This window comes from Notamacropus eugenii, chromosome 3 (assembly GCF_028372415.1).
Source record: "Notamacropus eugenii isolate mMacEug1 chromosome 3, mMacEug1.pri_v2, whole genome shotgun sequence".
NCBI classification, from domain to species: Eukaryota; Metazoa; Chordata; class Mammalia; order Diprotodontia; family Macropodidae; genus Notamacropus; species Notamacropus eugenii.
In genome coordinates this window covers 367,861,195-367,878,015 of record NC_092874.1, presented here as the reverse complement: position 1 = coordinate 367,878,015, position 16,821 = coordinate 367,861,195, and the positions used below count along the sequence as shown (strand labels likewise).

The following is a 16,821-nucleotide window of genomic DNA, read 5'->3' as shown; positions in this document are numbered from 1 at the left end:
TGCTGTGTAAGTGATTCTTGGTGGCAATATTAGTTCTTTTGTTATCTGGAATATCATATTCTAAGATCTATGATACTCTACTGCAGAAGCTGCTAAATTTTGTGTTATCCTGACTGACTCTATGATATTTGAATTGCTTCTTTCTGATTGCTTTTAATATTTTCTCCTTGACCTCAAACTCGAGTCTGGCTCTAGTATGTCTGAGAGTTTTGATTTTGAGATCTATTTCAGGAGATGATCAGTGGATTCTTTAAATTTCTATTTTACCCTCTGGTTCTAGAATATCAGGACAGGTTTTTTTTGATAATTTCCTAAAAGGTAATGTGTAGGCTCTCTTTTCCATATTTTTTTTTGATGGCTTTCAGGTAGTCCAGTAATTCTTAAATTATGTTTCTTGGATCTTATGTTCCAGATCAGTTGTTTTTTCAATGAGATATGTGACGTTTTCTTCTATTTTTTTATTCTTTTGATTTTGTTTATTTTTTGATGTCTCATAAAGTCATTAGCTTTTACTTGCCCAATTTTAATTTGTAAGGCACTATTTTCTTCAGTGAGGTTTTGTCCCTCCTTTCCCACTTGCCGAGTTTTACTTTTTAAAGAGTTATCTTCTTCAGTGAATTTTTGTGTATCTTTTAGCATTTGACCAATTAATTCTGCTTTTCAAGGCATTATTCTCTTCACTGGATTTTTATGTCTCTTTCCCCATTTGCCCTATTCCATTTTTAAAGGGTTATTTTTCTTCAGTATTTTTTTTGTGCCTCCTTTATTAAATTATTGACTGTTTTCTCCTGATTTTCTTGCATCACTTGCATCATTCTCATTTTTCTTCTCAATTTTTTCATCTGCCTCTCTTACTTGATTTTTACTATCCTTTTTGAGCTTTTCCATGATCTGAGGACAATTCGCTTTTGTCTCTGAGGCTTTGGATGTAGGATTTTTGACATCTGAGTTTGTGTTTTGATCTTCCTTGTCACCATAGTAACTTTCTATAGTCAGGATCTTTTTTCTGCTGTTTGTTCATTCTTTTCCAGCCTATTTCTTGACTTTTAATCTATGCCAAAGGGGGCTCTGCTTCCAGTGTGGAGGGAGCACTATCTCAAGTTTCAGGTTTTTTGTGCAGCAAGATGTTTATGGTTCTATATGTTTTTGGTTCTTCTTAGGTGGTGTGATTTACATAGAAGTGTGTTTCCTACTCTCCTGGCCTATGCTCTGGTCTATGAGTGATCACAATCATTCTTTTTTGGTCTGGAATTATGACTGGTGTCCTAGCTTTCCTGCAGCTACAAGCTCTGATGGGCTAGTGCATCTTCTTATCCTGGGACTGACACCCAAGACTGTGACCAAGATCAAAATGTAGCTGATGCAACAGAGTACTGCTTCTAGTGCCAACAAAGCAATCCCTGTAATTTCCCTCTTCCCAGTTGTCTGACCCCCTTACTATCTGTGGGCTGAGAAGACCAGAAACTGCTACTGTCATTACTAATTCATTCACCCTCCCCCCAAGGCATACTTCTGGTTTACTAGGGTTCAGCCTATACTGGACTGTACTTCTCTTTCACTCTGGTTCAACAGACCTTTCTTGCCAATCTTCTGAGTTCTCTTCAGCCGGAAAGTTTTTTTCAACCCATCCTTTTGTAGGTTCTGCTGCTTCAGAATTTATTTTGAGGCATTATTTAAAGTTCTTAGAGGGGTGTTAGTGTGGATTCCTGCTTTTTCTCCACCATCTTGGCTCTGCTCCAGTAAACACTTTTTAAAAAGAAAATAAATTAGGATTGAAAGGAGGTAGTAAACAACACTTTATTATTAAACAATAATAAAGAAGGACATAGGCATTTTAAAGGGATTGATGATAAACTAGGACAAGTTGATGGCCTACAGTATAAAAAACAACCACTCCTAATTTAGTTGTAATTAATCAAGAGAAATGTCATTAATAAAAGACTTTATAACAAAATACTATTAAATGATAAATACATTTAAAATACTTTTTATGTGCCTTCTTTGGAAATTTTTGTTTTTGTCATCACTGTTTAGGTCCTTTCAGAAAGAGGTCAGAGCTTATTTAAGGAATAGAGCAAAAGGAGTACATGCCATTTAATTCTCTCCACAATCTTCTCTGGAAGGTGCTACAGGTGGAAGCAGTAGATTATCTGCCTTCAGTGAGCACATACTCAGACTAACTTAGCAACATTTCCAGCTCTTTTGGCATATAGGAGGTACTTAATAAATGCTTATTGACTGACTAACTCCATGGGAATACCCATCTTTTTATTCCTGTGGTAAGAAATCATATGTGTGTGGATTTCAGCCAGTATGCTGATATATGTTGTATTAGCACCTAGCTATGGATATTTGCTGGTATTGACTCAGTCTAAATTTAGACATATTTGCTTTTGGAACTACTGAATACCAAAAAATTCATCTAGATGTAGGAGGGATTACTTTTACCTTTAGATAAAGGTAAATCAAACTGTGAAATATTTTTGATGTTGAATGATGACAAGAAAATATTCTTGTTTCCTAATAAGGAAATAAGCATTTGTTTTTCTCAAATTGTTTTAAATTACAAAAAGCCACAGTGGTTTAAACTATCACTGTTGTGCATTTTTAAAGAATGAGGAACTGAGGTAGGTAAATTTCAGTACCTCGGCTAGTGCAAATTCCTAGGTAATACTAGCTCATGTAGTATTCAGAGATGACAAGTGGCACCAATTGCTGATTTCATTTATGACTTAAAAAAAAAAACTATTGAAGGATTTGTGAATGTTTCCATCCATTCTCTTTTTTTGTAAAGTAAAAAGATTATGTCAACTCTGTGCACAATGGTGTTTATGTCACAGAGAATAAAATCTTCTAATGCATTATACCCGAATTACATACTTCAAAAAATAGAAATCATGTGTGCATATAAAATCTGTACTTTAGCTTTCTTCTTTTGTGCAATTGATCAGTGGTTGATAATTTGTCACAGTCTCCTCATACCTAGTGATTTTTGGTTAACCAGCAATTTTAATTTTCTAGAGATGGTGGTATTCCATGACTTATAGCTACACAGCATCACCAGAAGAATCTTGCCTAAGAGATTGGCCTTTTTATCATCTTGGTTCATTAAAGACCTTGCTTAAATCCTTGGTCTGATTCAGTTCTAGGTTCAGTTCATTTTCTTTTCACAGTTTTTGTCCAAATGTATGTGTTGATAGATGAACTGTGTTTGTATATCCAACTTTTTATATAGTTTGGACAATAGTCTGAATATTCTTCATCTTCATGGCTTTTCAGTGCTCTTTAAGGTATTTGGCACATAGTAGGTGCTCAATAAATATTTGTTGGTTGATTGGATTCTTTTGTGAGGTTATTCAGACAATAAGTATTCATTAAGTGCTTATTATATGCCAGGCACTTCATCAAGCAAGGAAGATACAGAGAAAGCCTCTTATATTCTAATGAGAGGACAACATATGAATCAATAGGTACATACAAGAAAAATACAAGACAGATGGTAGACTTGGCAGAGAAATCTCTAGGAAAGGTGGGGATATTATTTAGAAATCTCTATTAGAGGATTTTATATCACCAGCCTAGATTGAAGCAACAGAGCTTTTGGTGGAAGAAAAAGGTTGGGGTGGGGCAGCTTGTGCCAAGTGGGTCAGATTTTGATAATTACTGCCCTCTCACCCCTGACTTAGTTGGATATAGTCTAGGACCCTTAACCCAAGGACCTTGAGAATAAGAGTGTCCCAAGACCAGTGGCCCTTCTTTCTAGCCCAACTACTGTAGCTATGATTTGGGAAAGTAACAACTTTGGAAGCCATCCCCGTGAAATGCCATACAACTACCACTGATGGGGTAGGCAAGGCAAACTAGCTGAAATAGCAAGACAATTTGAGAAGAGAGAGGGAGTGTCATATGCCAAGGAAGTTCAATCACCACTGCCTTTCCTGAGACCCAGGTAGAGACTCCAGGATTTAATCTAAGAGTACTGGAAATAACAGCTTCCCTTACCCCACCTGCAGATCTCTGGTCCTGCTTCAATCCTGGACTCTCACAGCCATTGTTGAGAGGAGAAATCACTGTGGAGAAGGGGAAGACATCAGCTGCTTATCAACTGTTACCAATGAGTAGATAAGTCTAAGAGCCCCGTGAGTCACAGCATTTCTTATACTATGAGTTATAAGGTTCCAGTCCTTCCCTTGGAGTCATCATCCCCATGGAGATGTGATTTAGCAACTGCTTTGCAAAGAGCTGAACCCACAGTTACTGAAGACCCAGAAAAGAAAGTTCTTGCCATCAAAGTCTTTGAAATTATCCAATGGCTCAAATTCAGAAACTAAAATTATTTTGTCTCTGGAAAAATATTAATACATTACCATCTATTTGCTTTGCTGTTGTACTCAAAGACCAGGGGAGCTTTTCATCTGACTTCTACTGGAAACCTATACTGTCCTTCACAATCTAGCCTCCCCCTACCTTTCTAGTCTTTTCCTACCTCAATTACAAATATGATCCAGTAACACTAGCCTTATTGCTGTCCCTTGCACAACACACTCCATCTCCTGAATCTGTGTATTTTCACTGACTATTCCTGGTGCCTGGAATTCTCTCTCCTTAGCTCTGGCTCATGGCTTCCTTGTCTTCCTTCTGGTCTCAGCTTATATCCCATTTGCTGTAAGAAAACTTACCTGGTACTTTTTAATGTTAATACCTTCTCTCTGAGATTATCTTGGATTTATCATCTATCTATCTATCTATCTATCTATCTATCTATCTATCTATCTATCTATCTATCTATCTATCATCTATCTCTATCTATCTATCATCTATCTATCTATCTATCTATCTATCTATCTATCTATCTATCTATCTATCATCTATCTCTATCTATCTATCATCTATCTATCTATCTATCATCTATCTATCTATCATCTATCTCTATCTATCTATCTATCTATCATCTATCTATCTATCTATCTATCTATCTATCTATCTATCTATCTATCTATCTATCTATCTATCTACCTGCAACAGTTCACCAGAGAAGGTGAAGATGGAGAAACCAAGACTAATCAGAGTCCCACATATGGCTCATGACTTTTGCCCCGGAAACCCATGAAATTGGTCTTACTTTCTGTGGAGGAGGCAATAACCTCCTGGCCACTGACAGTCTGTACCCTTGGAGGCTGATAACAAAGAACCAGTACCCCTCCTTGCCCACTCATAGCAGGTGTCCCTGCCCATAAGGAAACCCCAATAGAAGGAGTCAAATCAATTACACCTTCTGCGAACACATCTTCCTATCCCCACTAGGAGTCACCTTTCTTCACCCTCATAGACAGCAGACACTCCCCTACTATCTTATTGGAACAATTCCAACTACAGTGACAATTAAAGGAGTTATACGGTATCTTCCTACTTTTAACGGCTTCTGCCCTGTTTTACCTACCCACTCCAGAAAAAGAAATCCATGACATTGAAGCAGTGGCCTTCATCCTATCTCCTCACTCCCAGAACTCAAGAGGGTAAAACAATTCTTAAATTTAAAACAATTCTTAAAATTTGGTTCAACCCTTTCACTTCCAGTGGTGGAAGGGAAAGAGTTCTTAGTCCACTGGAGCCAGATCCTCCTTCACCTCATTCCCTACCAACTTTGAAGGCATTTGGTAAAATGTGTGTATTTTGAGCACATAAAATGCACATATGTATGTATGTTTGTGTGTGCATATAGATGTATGTATGTGTGTGTGTAGTGTGTGTGTATTCCATGTTGCTTCCCTCATTGGACTCTTAAATTCCTTGGGAGCAGTGACTTTCTTTTTGCTTTTTTTTTTTGTGGTGTGCCCAATGATTAGCACATAGTAGGCACTTAGTAAATATTTGTTGACTTGATTTGACATGTATTGTCTTTCCTATTGGACTGTGAGCTCCTTGAGGGCAGGAACTGATACTTTTCTATTTGTACAGAAAGGCATAATGATATGCACATAGCAAGAGCTTGCTAATGCTTTATTACTCATTCACATGCAAGGGGATCTCATTATCTCTAGTAGGAGTTTTTAAACTTTTTCTTTTTGCCTCATTTACCCCTTCTCAGAATAATAATTGTTGCCTATATTAATTTTAAATATTTTGTTTTGTAATTATGTGGAAAAACAATTTTTAACATTAATTAAAACAAAATTTAAGTCCCAGATTTCTTCCCCTTTCCTCACCTCCCCACTCCCTGAAACAGTAAGCAATTTGATATAGTTTATATGTGTGTTGCTTTCATGCCTAACAGAAAAGGAAGCTCAATTTTGGTCAGAGGTATTGAAAATAAAAACAAACAAAGCAAATATATTTTTTCCTATCCAAGCTCATGGGAAGTGATATCTGTTTGTTAACCTCAGGTTAAGAATCCCTGATAGGAAAACCTTCTTCAATTTATGCTCTGCAAACATGCTTGGTGACATAGATCTCCTTTATTCTACCAAATGAATTCTTATCCCTAGAGCGCTCAAACGATAAGTAAAATGAGAGTCTGTATTCTTTACATATTTCAACCAAAGCAGAGGGAGATGCTTCAGAGTACAGCTTAACAGTAATTTTGAAATATGTCTTTTTCCTTTTGCCTTATTGTCACCACAAGATGGCATTGTGAGGATTCAAACGCTCCAAAATGGGCATTATCTTTTCTTGTAGGTAGTTCAACAGATTTAAGGAATAGAAAAATCCACTCTAAATAGATACTTGACAATGCAATAGAAACATCCCTGTATGTGGCATTAATGGGCATGGCTGTGGTTCTATAGATGAGTCACCTTCAGTCAGAGTGAGTCAGTCTTTGCAAGGCTTTTAGATTTTCCTCATCTAACAACTCATTCTGCCTTTCTTTTTCTCTTTTCTTCCCCTTCAGGGGTTGAAGGCTATTGATGATTGCCTTTCTTTAGTGTCAGTCAGATGACCAAGACTTTCATACACAGTTGAACAGTTTGCAGGGAATAAATAAGAGAGATTTTTTGATTTATTTTCTTTCTAAGTTCCCAGTATGGAATATTGATGCAAAGGGGAAAACAGTTTTATCAGGTAGTTTGTTTTTTCAGAATCTGTTTCAAGATAAATTCTCTTGTTTTATAGTTGTGTCAATCAATGCTTTTTAAAAAAGCTCCTCTTCTTTGTGGAAAGGAAAATGATTTTGGCATATGGAATTGTATTAAAAATTCATGTGGGGCTTTTTTCAAACTTTTTTTTGTTAAATGATATTTAACATCATAAGATCGTAGATCTAGAGCTGGAAGATGAGCTATTAGAAGGCATCATATATTCCAATTCCCTCAGTTTATAGATGAGGATACTGAGGACCAGACCTGATTTAGTAAGTAGCTCGCATAAGACTGAAAAAGAAGCAAGTAGCACTTGTCATCAGGCACGTAGGTACAAATTCCTTCTTTGACCTGCATGATCTTAGTCAATTCACTCAATCTCTCTGAAGTTTCAGTTTCCTCATCTCTAAAATAAGGACAATAATATGTGCAGGTAGTTGTAAGACAGCGTATGCAAAACAATTTGCAAAAATCTTTCTTCTATTCTGATATCTCCTCCTAATTCTGATTTACTTATTGGCAAGTTATTGTAAGAGTTATTATTAGGTTACTGTTAGCAGAACTCTCTTTAAACCTAAAGCACTTTATAAAGTGAACTGCTATTAATAGGTCCAAGTCTTCAGGACAAGTGCTTCTATTACTTGGCTAGAAGCTATGAGAGTGAGTCATGCAATGTTTATCCTTAAGACAAAATAAAACAAACAAACAAGCAACAACCACAGCAGTGAAACCCTAGCTTTAATAGTTCTTTTTAGGTTCAGACAGAAATCAGGTTGCAAGTAGTATCTCCATCTGGCTTTAGAAAGGCAGGTTTTTTAAAAGACATATGGATGCATTTACACTGATCACTTGGTTTTCCCCAAACTGAACTGTGAGAATTTTTCTGACTGATATTGTGCCCATATTTTAAAAGAAAATAAACTGTCTTATAGCCTACTTTCAAAACAATAGCAAAATAACATACAGAGTCAATGTAGTGTGGATGGACTTAGAAGTTGGGAAAACTTGAGAATAATTCTAACAATAGCTAGTTATACCACTATGTGAAATCATTTAACTTCTCTGAAACTCAACTTCGTCATCTGTAAACTGGAGATAATCGTGCCTACAATTACCTACCTCAAAAGGTTGCTGTGAGATTCAGATATATGTAAAACACTTTACAAGCCTGAAAATGTGTTGTACATGTCAACGATTATTCCAAAGAGTAACACAAAATTATTACTCAAAAAACAATGCAAACTCTGTTCATTTTAGTTGGATAAAAACAGTCACAGAAAGGCAGCCTGCTAATATAAAGCAAGATGGTCAAGAGAAACTATCTTTTCCCACAAAAAAACCCAAACCCCAAAGATCAACCATTTGCAACTTATTTGAATGGTGAGGAACTCATTTTAGAAACCCAAGTTTTTCATAATAAGTAATATATCAAATTTTAACATCAACAATAAACCCTTGAATACATTCATAAAATAAACATATTTTTTCTATTGATCATTGCACTTTATCTAATGTTTCCTGTAAGTTAATAAAAAACTATGTTGAGGCCAATTTTAAAGAAAGCAGCTCTTCATGCTTACTGACAAAATCCAAGGGCATAATCTTGTTCAGAGAATCACTGATGTTGAAGAATTCATTGTTGGTGGCACCATCTATTCCTTTTTAAAATTTAAGTCTTCATTTTTGTTGTTTTATGTGACCAAAAAACTATAAGTAAACATAAATATTTCATTCACTACACAAATAAAAAGGATTGTATAGGAAAGGCTAAACTTCTATTACAGTTTTCTAAAAAAAAAATGTGCATATTAAATTTAGTATGTTGACAAAATGGCCTTATGCCCTTTTCTGAAATTTTTTCTTTTCCAGGTCTCTTTGACTTTTATTGCCTTATATTGTCCTTTCTTTTTAAAAAAGGAATTTGCATCTCTATTACTACTCTCTAACTCACCTCTTCCCAAATTCTTTTTGAAGGTCCTCCCTTATGATAAATAGAGCAAAATATGTCAACACATTGGCCATATCTGAATATGTATATATCATTCTTCAATTTAGACCATGATTTATATGTCAAAATCGGAGAGACATCATTACTTTTCTGTAGTTCTGACTGGTCACTGCTTTGATCAGAATTCTATAGCCTTTCTAAATTGTTTTATTTTACATTTCTGTGTTTGTTGTGTAAATATCTCCTGGCTTGTTCATTTGGCTCTGAATCAGTCTGTATACATCTTCCCAGCTTTCTCTGAAGCTATCCTTTTTGTGATTTCTTATGATGTGGAAATATTCCATTACAAATACATATCCTGATTTGTTTCTCTATTCCCCAATTGATGATTACTTATTTTGTCTCCAGTTCTTTGTTACATAAAAGTATTGTAATGCATATTTGCTTGTTACTTGGGAAAAAAATTCCTAAAGTTTAGTAAGAATAGATATTGTTACTTTAGTGTGCCTAACATCTAATATCTGGGCTTTAATAGAATTTCTCCTCCTAAATAGCGGTTGAGAAGGGTCTCACAGACTTCTTTGTGAGTGTATGTGTGCTTGTATGTCCCCATGCCTGGGAGTGTGTGTCTGTGTATCTGTGTGTGATTACATCCATAGTACTTAATATATTCCTAGGTGTCATAGGTAGATAATAACACACACTTAGAAAATAATTTTACAGTCTTTAGGAATGTAAAGCCATTAAGCTTTACAATTAGTGAGAATGGTATCAAGTAGAAGGTCAAATTTAATAGATTTTAAACAATCAATATAAAATGATCATTCCACTCAATTCAGCTAGTATCTGCTGATCACCATCTCTTTCTTTGTATTGTACAAGCCTCTCTGGGGACACAAAGGAAATATGAGAACTTTATAATCTTTGCCCTAAAGGAGAGTGCTCACACAATTTCGTGGGTGAGACAAGATGTGAAAAAGTGAGACAACAGTATGAGAAGGAAAGGACATGATGACAGTATTGTTTTACAGAGATCAATCTAGTTGCAATGTGCAGGATTGGCAAGTCTGGAGTCAGGGAAAGTTGCTTAGGAAACTGTTGTAGTAATCTGGTCATAGGGTATGGGTCTGAAAATTGGGGAAAAACTCATCTCATAAATATTTTAGTTAATTAAAATTATCTTTTTAAAAATATGAACTAAAAATTCAAAATAATGAGCATTTCAATATATGAAGAAGAAAAAGGAAATTGTATATTCACTTGCGAACTACTATATTATGTGCAGTTTAAAAATGTAACACTGTAAATGTAATATAAAAATATAATTAACAAGACTGCTCTGTTTTTTTTCTCCTTTCTGAATTTCATTCTGGTTTGTATCTTTTTAAGTGTTCCATCGATGCATTTTTCTTTCTTTTCTTTTCTTTTTTTATCACTATCTCTGTCCCTAAAATTTCCCCCACAACTTTGTCTTCCCCATAGATGCTCTCCTTTATAACGAATAAGCATAGACAAGCAAAATGTTACCAAACAAAGATTGGGTAGCATGAGAAAACCACAAGGACTAGGGAGGACTGATGATGAACTTTACCTATTGCAATATTTTTTTCTCCAAGACGACACCTCAAAAATAGGGACCACTATTCAAGGGAGGTCTTCTACTCAAAAAATTACTGGAAACCCCATTAGCCATCTAATTCAATCCATATAAGAAAAAAAGTCCTCCACTACATACTTATTCAGTGATGACATATCTGTTGCTTGGATACCTCCAATTAGAGGGACCCCCACTTCCAGAAGGAATCCATACCACTATTGGGTAGCTCTAATTGTAAGGAAGTTTTCCCTTATATTAATCTTCAAAATTTGCCTTCTCAACTTCCACCTATGGTATTTTGTTCTACCCCTTGCAGCTAAGCAGAACAAATCTAATCTCTTTTATATGGTTGTCCTTTAAATACTTGAAAACAGTCCTCTTTAACTGAGACTAGTCATTCCAAATCTTTTTTAACTGATTGTCATATGAGATGAATTTTAGGCCCTTCACCATTCTGGTTGCCTGTACACAGTCTGCATCTGGTCAATGCATACCACAAAAATTAACACTCAGGTTCCTGATGTAGCCTGTTAAGGACAGAGTTATGTGAAATCATTACCTCCTTATTCCTGAGAGCTATGCGTCTCTTGAACCAAATAGGGAGCAGTAGATAGAATGCTGGGGCCTGGAGATAGAAGACTCATCTTCCTGAATTTAAATCTAGCCTCAGACACTTACTGACTGTGTGACTTTGGGCAAGTCACTTAACCCTATTTGTCTCATTTTCCTCGTCTATGAAGTGAGTTTGAGAACTACTTCAGGATCTTTGCCAAGAAAACCTCAAAAGGGCTCATGAAGAGTCTGTTAGTGAAGTCTAAGATCACATTAACTTTCTAGGTTCCAACCTTACCTTGTGCTGAAAAAGATTTATTGAACTCTGAAATCATTGTTAAATTTGACCTTCTTAGATTCTGTCCAAAGTTCTAGATTTATGGAGGGTTCACTGGACATGACCTTCCCAATGGACATAGAACTGTGAATGACAATTCTTTCAGTCTGGGCATTCAGCCAGTTCTGAATTCACTTGAGGATGGAGTCAGTAAGACCTAAGTTCAAATCTAACTTCAGATACTTAGTAGTTGTGTGACCTTGGGCAAATCATTAAACTTCTGCCTGCCTTGGTTTCCTTAACTGTAAAATGGGGATAGTAGTAATAAGAGTTGTTGCAAGGATTTAATGAGATTATATTTGTGAAGTATTTAGCATAGCTACGGCACACAGGCTCTACAGAAATACTTGTTTCCTTCCTTCCTCCTCATGGTACATATATCATCAAGCAAACATCTTGACAAAAATGGAAACCAAGTTTCCTAGCTTAGAGTTTGCAGACTCCATTCCCTTTTACTTTTTGAAAACTGGAACATTTGCTATTCTCCAGTTCCATGATGCTTTTCCTAGTCTCTTTTATCTTTCAAAAATAATAGAAGGTGACTCAGCAATTAAATTAATTATACATAACAAATATAATAATGAGCAATTATCCTTTAAAGAGCAAAGAAGGTGACAGCAATTAAATTAGCTTCGTATATTATTGATATATATTAGATATATCTTAATTAACAATTATGTAACATGTGACATTACATGATTATGAAATAAACGATAAATATAATATAATTCGTATATAACAACAAATATAACAATATAATTTATGACATATGTGATATAACATATCACATAATAATATACAGTAATTATTTTACTACAATATAAAATAACACCATATATTATGCGTAACAAAATATCATTTATTTCACATATGTAATTCATTACATGTAATATATTATTGCATGTGTTATATGTAGTAATTTAAATGCTATCACTGATTTTTGAAAGAGAATTATTAATAGAATATATCACATCACATTATGATATATTAGCATGCATATTTGTGTATATATGCATTTTGTATGCCTATGTGTATATATGTATATATATATATATATTAAGTTCTGAAGAGATAAAACATTAGGGTCAGGTGACTTGAACTCATCAAGAATGGTTAGGTATTCTCTTACTATCTCCTTATACACATTAGTTTCTAATTAACTATGTTTGTTCTGTCCTCTCCCCTCCAGAGATCCTTCTCTTCATCTGAATAAATAAGACTATCCGCCTTCTCCTTAGTGGCCGCTCATCCCAAATAACTGCCCTATTCTTGCTTTGCTCTTCTTTTCTCCAATTTGATTCAAACAATGCTTTATGTTGTCTTTAACTTGTCTGGAAAGTCAGTGCACTCAGCACTAATGCTCCTAACAATTCTCAGAGGACCCTGTGTCATTTTTGTATTTGTATTTATCCTATTTCATGCCCATATTTCCATCTCCAGTATATATCTTAAAATTATAAATTGACTGGTAATTTCCTTGTGCTTCTCTCTTAATCTCTTTAGAAAACTTTTTTCAGACCTCAAAAGAATTATTTCTCTTTGTGGCTTCAGTTTTGTGTCTTGAGGGCTTCCTATTCATCCTGGGCTGACCTCACCTGAAGTATTTTGGTCTTTGATCTACCCATCTTTCTTCTGATCCCTTTGGAAACTATTCTCTTAAAATTTAGGATGTAGGTCAGACTCAGCTTTCCTCTTCTCCTTTATGATCTCTAAGATGGTCACTTTCCACCCCCAATATCTCAGCCAGTGATAACTTTTCCCTGCCCAAGTTATCATTGTTGAAAGGGGATTTTGGGGAGAACATAACTGATATCATTTTGTGCTCTATTTGCTGTTATTGTGTGTGTATTTCTGCCCCCCACCCCCTGTGTGACACTGAATGTATTTCAATACCTTCCCTTCCCCCAATCATTTTATAATTACAAAAGAAAATTTGTAGTTTTGAATGTTTCTGGGAAGTCACCACACACACACACACAGACAGACATGCAAATACACACACATGCAAATATATATGTGAGACACATATGTCCATCACCTATGAATGGTGAGTGCAATATTCTTGAGTAGATAAATAAACTGCAACATACTTGTCTCTCTGTGACTTGTGCTGGCTTATTTGTTCAGTGGCTAGCAAGGACTCTGAAAATTCTTGTAACCATCAATATCCAGTAACAAACTCCTCCTCCTTGGTAGGATCCAGAATAGAATTTTCCCCTGTTGTTTTCTCTGCCTTTTCGAGAATGAAATCATCATTGAGGCAGGTCAAACATGTATTAACTTACTTCTTGGGCTGTGGCAGACAGACTTCTATCAGATTCTTATATTACTGAAGTTCTGCATTACTACAATATCATACCTTTGTGCCAGGAATGTGATTATTTTCCTGAGTTCCTCATTTATTTCTTCTTCCTGCCTAAGTGGTCTATGCTCTACAACATATTCCACTGAAGGTATTACTTCTTTTTATGCTTCCATTGTCCTGCACCCAGGGGCTCCCCATCAACTTTCCCTCTTTAAATCCTGTACTTGTTTACTGGGCATACATTTAAAATCTACATTGTTATCCCTAATCTTTCACATATCCTACTTCTTTTGAATCAATTAAATGCTCTAAGACTATATACTAGTCAAGGGGATTTTCTACCAAGTCTCAGTAAAAAACTAGGAAGTACAATTTGCCTCTTTATGTTAAAGCCTCCAGTTCATCATACCAGTTAGTCATGGTATATTTGCATATAGACATATCAAACTACAGTTTTTTCAATAAAATAGGCCATGAGATTTAGTTGGTGTAGTTTGTTTCTTGCTTAAGTATAAAAGACCCATTCATGGGAGTTAAGCCTCCTTCTTGATGGACTCCTTGCTTCTGTTCAGATCATTTGAGACAGGGGCATTATGTTCAACTGAACCAATGATGTTCTTTTGCTGAATATTATTTTCAAGTTATTGTTAAGTAGATTTTAATTGAAAGTGAGATGCTCTATGAGTGTCTCATTTTATTCTTATCTGAAACCGAACCAATAGAACAGCATGAGTTAAGCCTGACTCAGAATATCTGGTGACCCAGGATATTGATGGAAAGGTTGGAGTAGAATGATCTCACAGCTGAACTGGAGGAAAGATGAGGCAATATTAAAGAAAGAGAGTCTTGGGTGATTAAATGATATGAACTAGCATTTATAAAGCACCTATCATGGACTAGGCCTTATATCTTGCTTCTGGCTGTACACCTTAAGCCTCTTAATGGAACATGAAGGGAGGTCTCATTGACCCAGTGGAATTAGAAAGTAAGCTGTCCATATACATTCAAAAACAATAGGCAGATATGAATGTGCCCTAGGACTTTAAGAACTTTGCTCTGAAGACCATAAACATAATAAAATGTAGTTTACTGAACTTATATTTCTTGAAATATAATATAATGTGATATGAGACAATGTGATTTGATGTGATATGATATATGATATAATATTACGCATACAAATATATTTACATATATATATATAACTTACATATATAGGATAAATAGAAAGACAGATTAAATTTGATGAGGGTAAATGCGGTGTTCAGGGAAGACTAGTACCTCTGTTGAGAGGGCCCACTGAGCTCTTTTCAGGGCTGCTCATACAGCTTTGGTGTTCTCCTATCCCTCACCTTTCAGCTGAGACTCCAAGAAGCCATAGCATGTGCAGTGGTCACACCCTAGGAAAATTATCTCAGCAGATGAGCTAAGCCAGGTAACAGACAGGCACCAAACCCATCAGTGAGTTAGGCAGATGTCTACCCCAAGCGTTTGGAGTCTTCCCCCAGTGGAGTGGGAAGATGAGAGCAGTTTGTTCCAATGGGCCATGAAGACATTGGAAGCAGGCACAACGGAGTACTTTGAATGTGGTCAGATACTGAAGACACCAAGGTCATCCACTGTATCCTGGACCATTAGCAATCATGCTGTCTTTTGTCTTGCCACTGGAATTTGATGACTATGGAAGAAAAAGTGAGGTTGATGATTGTGTGCTACTCTACCCCACAAATCTAACTCATGCTCAGATCAAGACATCACTCACTATCCATTATTATAACATTGTACTATTTTTATAATTTTACTTTCTTCCTGTTTTATTTTTTTTACCTACCTTGAAGTTTTATGGCAATGGGCAAGTGTCAAAACAGCAGGTGCAGATACACTGTGAGTTATGATTACAACCTTGCTTACAAAAAGCCCAGGGCACAGAATCATCTTCTTACTGGACTGAAGAAACAGTGGGATTTAGCAGTTCCCTGGGTGTCTGAGAAGCTTTTTTTTTAAGGATCACACTGCTTACCTCCTGGTGTGAGGAAGGGGCTAGAAAATTTGCCTTAAAATTGTCTGTACTGGAAAAAAATGCATCAGGGAATTTAGCATCATCTTTAGAGGTTCATGATTAAGGATATCTATTCTAGGTTTACCAACAGTGTCTCAAACTGCACTGTTAGTAGCTTGAGCTCAGCAAAAGTCAAGGTTTTAAGCCATTTATATTTGTCTCTGAAATTTTCTGCTTTGCTAGTCCCTCAGAGCCCCAAGAGCCTAACTTAATCCTGGCCTGATTATCACTGCAGGTGGGGATCCCACTTTGTGGGCAAAACACACACAACAAATGTACAAAATTTTTGCAAAGATGATTTTACTTACCATTGGTATATGGAATGTTTGCATACTCATGTACAACATGAAATACAATAGACCTGAAAGACAAACAGCTTCTGAGAGAACTCACCAGGTAACACACATAAAGAACAGCTCTGAGTGAAACAAGAATTCAAATGAAGGCTAGTTTACTGAAGTCAGAGCTGGATGCACATTTTTCTGCAATGGCCAGTATCATAAGGAGCACTGTGAAGTTGGTATAGATTTAACAAACAGATTTAGTATAGTCAGCAAGCTTGTATGCCTTCCAAAAGGAGTGAACAAGAGGTTTATGGCAATGCAATTTCCACTTGCAGGAAAGTGCCTCGCCATCATAGTCAGTCCATATGCTTCCACCATGACAAACCCTGATGGGGTTAACAAATTTTTTCTGAACACCTGGAGACCCTTATCATCAACGTGCTCAAAGAGGCTAAGCTTATAGTTCTAGGTAACTTTAATGGCAGAGACTATTAAACATGGCAAAGAGTCCTTGGGAGGAATGGAATTGAAAACAGCAAAACCAATGGTCACTATTGAAGACTTGTGTGTCTCACAACTTTTTCATCACCAAAACTGTCTTCTGTTTATTTAAATTCAATAAAACTTCAGGGATGTACCCTTTTAGCAAATTTTGGCATTTAA

General features: G+C 35.9%; 1 long non-coding RNA gene across 1 annotated transcript in view; it reads left to right on the top strand.

Moving 5' to 3' along the window:
- LOC140531680 (uncharacterized) overlaps window positions 1-4,450 on the top strand; it is a 66,136-nt gene extending 61,686 nt beyond the window's left edge. The window contains exon 3 of the long non-coding RNA XR_011976398.1: window positions 4,014-4,450. This is a non-coding gene — a long non-coding RNA (uncharacterized lncRNA). The remainder of the gene's footprint in view (window positions 1-4,013) is intronic.
- The last annotated feature ends 12,371 nt before the right edge of the window (window positions 4,451-16,821 follow it).